Source organism: Gavialis gangeticus, unplaced genomic scaffold (genome assembly GCF_001723915.1).
Source record: "Gavialis gangeticus isolate Ggan-Ray unplaced genomic scaffold, GavGan_comp1, whole genome shotgun sequence".
NCBI lineage: Eukaryota > Metazoa > Chordata > Crocodylia > Gavialidae > Gavialis > Gavialis gangeticus.
The window spans coordinates 91,416,108-91,423,439 of NW_017729031.1; the positions used below are offsets into that span (position 1 = coordinate 91,416,108).

The 7,332-nt window shown below is 39.4% G+C and overlaps 1 pseudogene; it reads right to left on the reverse strand.

Moving 5' to 3' along the window:
• Positions 1-3,429: 3,429 nt before the first annotated feature.
• Positions 3,430-6,591, reverse strand: LOC109301651 (annotated as a pseudogene).
• Between the last annotated feature and the right edge of the window lie 741 nt (positions 6,592-7,332).

The following is a 7,332-nucleotide window of genomic DNA, read 5'->3' on the forward strand; positions in this document are numbered from 1 at the left end:
GGTCCCTTCCAGCCCTAATGTCTATGCAATCTATGAAATAGTTGGAAAAATTATTCTTAGGAAGCTTTCGGGTTTAAACACCCTTCATCAGGCTGATGAAGCATCACTGTTAGCACTTAAAGAGTTGCCCCTCAGTTTCACGGCTGAATGCTACCTGCCAGCTGTGAAGCAGATGCCCACCCAGCAGCAAGAGGTAAAGGGAGAGGAACATGAAGAGGGCTTGTTTTTCTCATCCTCTTTGCGTGTTGCTTCTCCCAAGTCTGTTGCTCCACGGGATGGAAGGAAGAGCATCAGGCCTTGGACACACTACTTTTGTAGTGCTATACACACTGTTACAGCACTATAAAATGGTAACGTACACATGGACTGGCTGTTTGTAACACCACACAAAAATGGCAGATCTTTGAAACATTCCTCTTTCAAAAAGGGGTTTCTCTGTAGTGCCGCTAGTAGCACATGAGTAGTTACAGGTACTACTACAGGAGGCTCTTGAACCTCAGCATTCCAGCCCTTTGCTCTTCTCTCCCACTCCAAGATCTCCCAGGTGATGTGAGCCCTCATGGCGCCCTGCTGGACCCCTGCAACTGCTATGGGAGCACTGGCAACAGCTGGCACTTCCGTAGTGCTACTAGCAACAGGAAGAGTTGCCCTTGCCACCAACGTGGAGGGACCACTGGCAACAGCAGGTGCACCCAGGATAGTGGCTTTGCTGCCCCACTGACAGGCTCCTCTGGGGGCAGGGGGGAGCAATAGAATGCTCAGCAGTGCTATAAATTAATGTGTGCCCATAGCCAGTGAGCATCATCTGTCCACCAAGCCCTTCTCATCCTCAGGAATTATCACCAAACTTTTTACACACGGTTTTTCTATCAGGACATTTCCATGTCATTAGCCTAGCCTCCTTGGAGCTCTTGATTCCCCGCCACTTTCTTTTCAGGCAGTCGAGCGGCCACTTCCAGAGATGCCTGTGGTTTATGTGCTGACAGCACTCAGCATAAGCAAGCAGTCAAGCGTGCAACTCCTCACTCATGAATTGCACTGCAGCAGGACTTAGAAACCCAAAGAGGTCACAAGTACTTGGTCATGGGTGGGTCCATACACCTACCTTATTCAGAAATAGGCTAAGGCAAATCTCACGCACCTTAACTTTTGTGAGCTTTCTCTTGTGGTACTTGGGAGCTACTCCTACCATACAGGGGGCAGGTAAGCAGCTGGTGGAGCATGGAGCAGCTCTGCCTACTTCACGTGAAGGTCGCTGTTGATCTGAGCTGGGACCTTACCCTGGGCATATAAGGTGGTACTGGAAGAAACGTTGATTATACCCATTCGATCCCTCTCACAGACATTTGTTTTCGTCATTGGCAGAACCATCCCCATCCCCATCCCCATCCCCATCCCTTTTTATGGTGGTGATTCCATGGGTCCCAAGAAGCTAGAGTGCTTAGCCTGATGTGACATGATAAGCAAGCCGTGGGAAAATACATGGAACCTAGTGCCTTGTTACCGTCATGAAGTTAATTCTCTGGATGCAGACACACTGTTGTTCACACAGTACAAGAGCCTCTAGCACACAAGCAATGTTTCTAGTCCAACTGCTGTCCTGGAGGGCAACGTTAAGGGTGTGGGGATGCCTCGTACACTATATGATCTCACCTGCAACTTTCCCACTTTTTGGACATTTGGGGGTTTGTGTTTAGAAACAGGCAGGGCAGAGTTGTCCTCAAGCTTCATGTACTGTGAGCACTTGTACCTTAACTACGCATATCCTGGCTTTCTGAAATGTGGTTTTGAACATCTCTGTACAGTGAAGCCAATTTCTATGTATTCAAAAATAATCCTGGTATTAAACATGAGGTGGCTAGACAGAAATTTAACTGGCATGGTTTAGAATGGTTTAGTCAGGGTTTAGTCCTGCCCTGAGCAGGGAGCTGGGTTAAGTGACCTCTTGAGGTCCCTTCCAACCCTAGGATTCTATGATTCCTTTTATTTGCCTTCCCCGCTTTTGCCTTTTGCTGGGGTCATATTTTCAAACTCTTTTGTGCTACCATAATGACTGAAAGGTGACAGGATTCCAGGAGTTGGTGGCTTAATAAGAAATACCAAATAATATGATGTTATAATAGTGTGATAAAGCTGCACACATTTGCAATACTTCATATGCCTTGTGCAATAATCATAAATCTTTGGCATTATTAGTATAAATGTTAGTAGGTTCTTTGGATCTTTGAGGCTCAAAGGGACTCTGTGCATGCTGTGATCTCTCCTCTGGTAAGAGAGGCTGTTAATCCCAAGGATACCAGGTGTTCCTTATTGTCTACTATACCAAACAGCCTGATAAGTTATGATGCTCCTCCTGGGATGCAGGTGACTGGGGTCCTAGCTCCAATCAGGCAGAGTGGGGAAAACAGGTTTCCACATCTCAGGAGTGTTTCACAACCAGCTGGAATACTAGCTAGCATGGGGTAGCGTTTTTGTTTTTCTCACCACTCCCAGGAGACTGGGCTGACCCGAGTTGCGTGCTTTACTCTGTGAGGGAGTTCTTGAACTGAGAGTCGCAAGCAGAGTGCCTCTTCTCTTGGGGCAGGCTAGGCACTCAGATGTTACAATGCTGATGCCAGTCTGTGTATTTAGTCTTCCTTATCTGCTTGCAAGAAGCCCACATTAAGTCCAATTACATATAGCACTGAAGTGCTATGCTTCTTTTGGAAGGAAAGTAGGACTCTCTGATAAGTTGTACATATCCTGAAAAGTACATCCTGTTACATCCAAGTTCAGGAAGAAATAAAAGTTTGGATGCAGCTATTTCCAATATACTCTCTCTCAGTGACTCTTAGGTTTATAGCAATGTAAAGAAATAATTCATTCAAAACACTGAACTGAATAAATTGAAAACAAGCAGATATGGGTAAAACCCCTGCACTGATCTTTCCAGGTAAGCCAGGAAAATCTTTCATTAACATCAGTGACAGTTGTCTAAGCAAGGGATGCAAGGCTGGGCCCTATGGAATTGTTGCCACGAAGTCAATAATTTTAGCTAGAGTCACTGCTGTTCAGTACCACTTAGATTCTGTATCAGCATTTTAAGGCATGTCTTTTCTGAAGATGTTAAAAGTGATTACTTAATCTGTTACCTTAGAAATGTATTCTTCCACCAATGCAGATATCAACAGTTTCATTAACATTCCTTGGGGACTAGGGCCCTTAGAATGTGCCGCTGAAGCAAAATGGTGGGTTTAAAATTTCACATCAAGTTCACTAAGAGGTGTAACAAGAAAGAGACACTGAAATATTGGCAGAATAGTATAACTTCTTCTGTTAGACTAAAGACTATTTGCAGAACTATTGAGTGAACTGCTATAGGTCTGAGGTGACACTGCAAGCTGATCCAAGCAAATAAACAGAAGACAATAGAAGACATGAAGAAGATCACTAACAGAAACAAAGTGGTACTATAATTAATTTTTTCTTTTTATTTACACCACAAGAATAACAAGTTGTCATAATGTGGTACAAAATACTGGACTCCTAATAAAGTTGAAATTGAAGTCGGTACAGTCAGAGAAAGACACCATTGGCCAGTTTAAAAAAAACAAAAACAAACAAAAAACAAAAACAAAACCCGAACAGAACAAAAACAAGAATGAGAAAACAAATTCCAACTCCACCAAGTAAAAGAAAGGACCATCAGAAAATTTTAGCACAAAGGATGCTACCATCACTTAAAGTAGGGTCCATACAATAAGAGTGAAATTGTGTCTCAATTACAGAGTAAACCGGTAGCTGCTACCAATGGTGACATCATACTGAGCATGTATAGGTATAAAGTAGAATATAATATAGTTACAACTTTTTGATACTACATATCTGTAATAAGCTCTTGGGTGAATAATGTTTCAACCCCCCCCTTTATATATATATTATATATATAAGTTTGTAATCCTCATAAATTGGAAAATAGCGCCTCCACTATGGAGCACAGAAAAGTGTTAATTTATTTTCTTTCAATAGGATACTTTTTCATCAATATCAAAGACAAAGTGAAACTGAGCTGAGAACGAGCTCAACTTCATCACAATGAAGAAACATTTTTCCTTTTGATGTAAAGTCTTGTTTTAAACCACAGTGCTTGCACAGTACACGACTGTTTAAAGTGAAATCTAGTGATACATCATTTAAAAGTAATTAAAAAAAGTTAACACAGCTGTGCTGAAGAGTTAACTCTTTAAATTCCTCATGATTTATTTTCTTAGAATTAATGACTACACGTGTTGACAAACTGTTGCACCCAACCTCCCCCCACCCTCCCAGCAAAGAAAAATAAACCCCAATCAAATTAAAAAAAGATGACAGGCAGTTTACTTTGTGTGTTCTGCGTAGTTTCCCTAAAAACACTGTTTCCACATAAATACAATAAACTCTATTATTGGTAAGTCACAAGTGCTAGATAAACTTTTTTTTTCTTAAAATGAGAAATGTTTAAGTAGTCCTTTTTATTTATTCATTTTTTTTTACAATAAAAAGCACAATTTCTTAAGTTCAATAAGACGCAATTTTTTTTCCCACTCTCCTTCCTTTTTGTATACATGTTTGACAGAAAAATGTCCCAACTTTTGTCTCTGCAAATGCCATGAGAGGGAAAAAAACAATTTTATTTTCTTTTTTCAAAGCTGCCAAGTTTGGCGTGCAAAATCTGTATACAATATAAAGACATGCCAACCTTACAGACCATGCAACCTCAAGGTGTAGGAAACTTAAAAAAATATATTCATATATATTTATATATATATTTATATATATCAATGCCCATAAAACATGTGGGCCCAAAAAGTTTACAAAAGGAAGAATGGAATGAATACAGGACTGTGACTAATAAAAAAGGAATGTTTCATATTGAAAGTAAAAAACAAAATGATCAATTGTGTACTGCAAACTGGGACTCACTTCTGTGTAAGACAATTCTAAGATGTCCTTTCCTTTCCAGACAGGTCAAAGAAACAAAACTGCTGATATTCTCCTGGGCCACCCCCACTGGCTTGGAAGCCATGTGATGCGTTGTGGTGGAACAACCTCTGGTCTCTTGCTGGTGGAGCTCAGGTGCATCATACTTGGGTTCAGAAGGTGACAACTAAGGAAATGGAAAAAATGCTCACTGGATCTATCTGCACATGCACCTTTTGCTGGCTGCTCCTGAGAGTTTGCTAGCATCCCCCTCAGTCCCGGCTGCCCACAGACCCAGGCAGAACAACACTTTGAGCAGCCTTCTTGAAAAAGAAGCTGGAGGCTCAAGGGGTGAAAAATATAAAACAAGTGGTCTCCACAGTTGGAGCACCCAGACTTGACCCACTGAGTGGGATCATGTAAGAAATGTTTTAACAGATCCAAGTGATCTTGACTTTGGAGTAGACTGATGAGTCTTGGTAAGTCTTTCCATTGATGGCAATAACTTAATGAAATGGTTTAAAAAGAAATGGACAATGCCTCTTGAAAGTGAGGAGATGGAAGGCTATTGAATATTTCAGGCTACCCCTACACTAATTTAAAAAAAACTTCAATCTATCAGTAAGTCTTCTCAATGGAAGAGGAATACAAGACTATTTTCCACAACGAATATTGAAAGTAAGTGTTAACACAACATAAAATGGTTAGGGAAGGCTAGAGATAAAATGATCATGTATATATTGATATTGCCAACATTTAAAAATGGGAAAACTACTTTGTATATGAAATCACAAGATTCCACAGCCAAATTATGTTTTAGATCACAGCAGCAAAGTGGTCATTTAAAAACCAATGTCTCTGTATACATTATATTTTTACATTTGAACCTTACTGTCAGAATGTGCTGAAGACCGCTGTACTAGCCAAAGCTATTCATAACTGTAAATGTACTTGGGTTAGCAAAAACTCAAATACAGTAGTGTTTGTTTTTTAAGTTGTATTACAAACTTAAAACAAAGCAAAGAACCCTCTTGCACTTGCTTATATGTGTGGTATGTTTCAAATTCTTTCTACAAGTCTGAATTCAATAAGTTCTGCATGGAATGAAAATGGCTACTTCAAGAACTGGAAAATAAGTTACTACAAAATGACCCTGTCAGTTGTCATAACAACAACAAAATAATAATAATAATCATAAAAACCCTTGGTTGCTCAGCTGAGTAATCTGTGCTATCTTACACTGCTTTTAAATGGTACATGTGTCAATATAGTCTCCACTAGCTGTCTAACTCCACAACCCAAGGATTAGCTGCTTCTACTGAGGGCCATCTTCAAAAGATAACAGGGAAAAATAAATGAGTCTGTAGATTAAAACTCTCTCACACCTAACAATGACATTCTCTTAAAAATAAATTTAAAAAAAATATCTTTGCAGGAGTAAAGTTACAGTTTTAACAACAAGGGTGGTTCAGAAAGAAGTTTAACAGGTGTGAATGTGTGCGTGTGTGTGTGCGAGAGAGGCAGAGGGGTGGTGGGAGTGGGAGAGAATGCTAGTTGCCCCAATAGTGTCTGGCAAGCCTTCAACATGGTAGCTACTAATGCCATATATAATCCTCACTACAATCCACATGGAGGATATGATACATCACTCATCGTAATACTACTATGTTTAAGGTAAGAAAACTCCTTATTTTCTTTACATAGCTACTATGACAGCACTGAGGAAATATACAATCGTTGGTATCATTATACAAGAGAGACCATCAGATTCCCCTCTTTCGTTAAATGCACGCTTTCTGAAAATAAAATTCTGACACTGCAACAACTCCTTACGCCTGCAGAAAGCTGCTCACTGTACAAAAGACTAAAAAAAAAAAATCAGAAAATAATGTACAAGCAAGAAAGTAGGGAGAAAAAAGGTTCAGACATTGTTACCGTTTGGAAAAGCAATTGCCTAATGGAAAATAAATGTAAGATTCACACAAACAAGGCTTCTTTAGGGTTTCTGTGAAATATCAATATAAAAATTAACAGCAAATTCATAATCTTTGCTATAAAAACTCATTTCTGTTAGAAAAGGATCAAAACTAAAATCTTTAAATTAAAATACAAATGTTTAGGGTAGTTGCCAGTGGCTAATGTGTTGGCGTTCTGAAAACTTTTCAACCTACGGTTTGAAAATGCATGAGTTTCAAACAAGATCCCTTTCCAAAAGCACCTTTACATTCCAATTCACAAATCTTTCACTAGGGACCTTTCAATGGCTGAATTTATTTATAATCTGCATTTATTATATATATTTTTCTATAAATGCATTATAAATATTTTATCAATAATTCACGAGAATCAGGTTTCTAAACTTGGAATACATTTGGAATATACATTATACATATA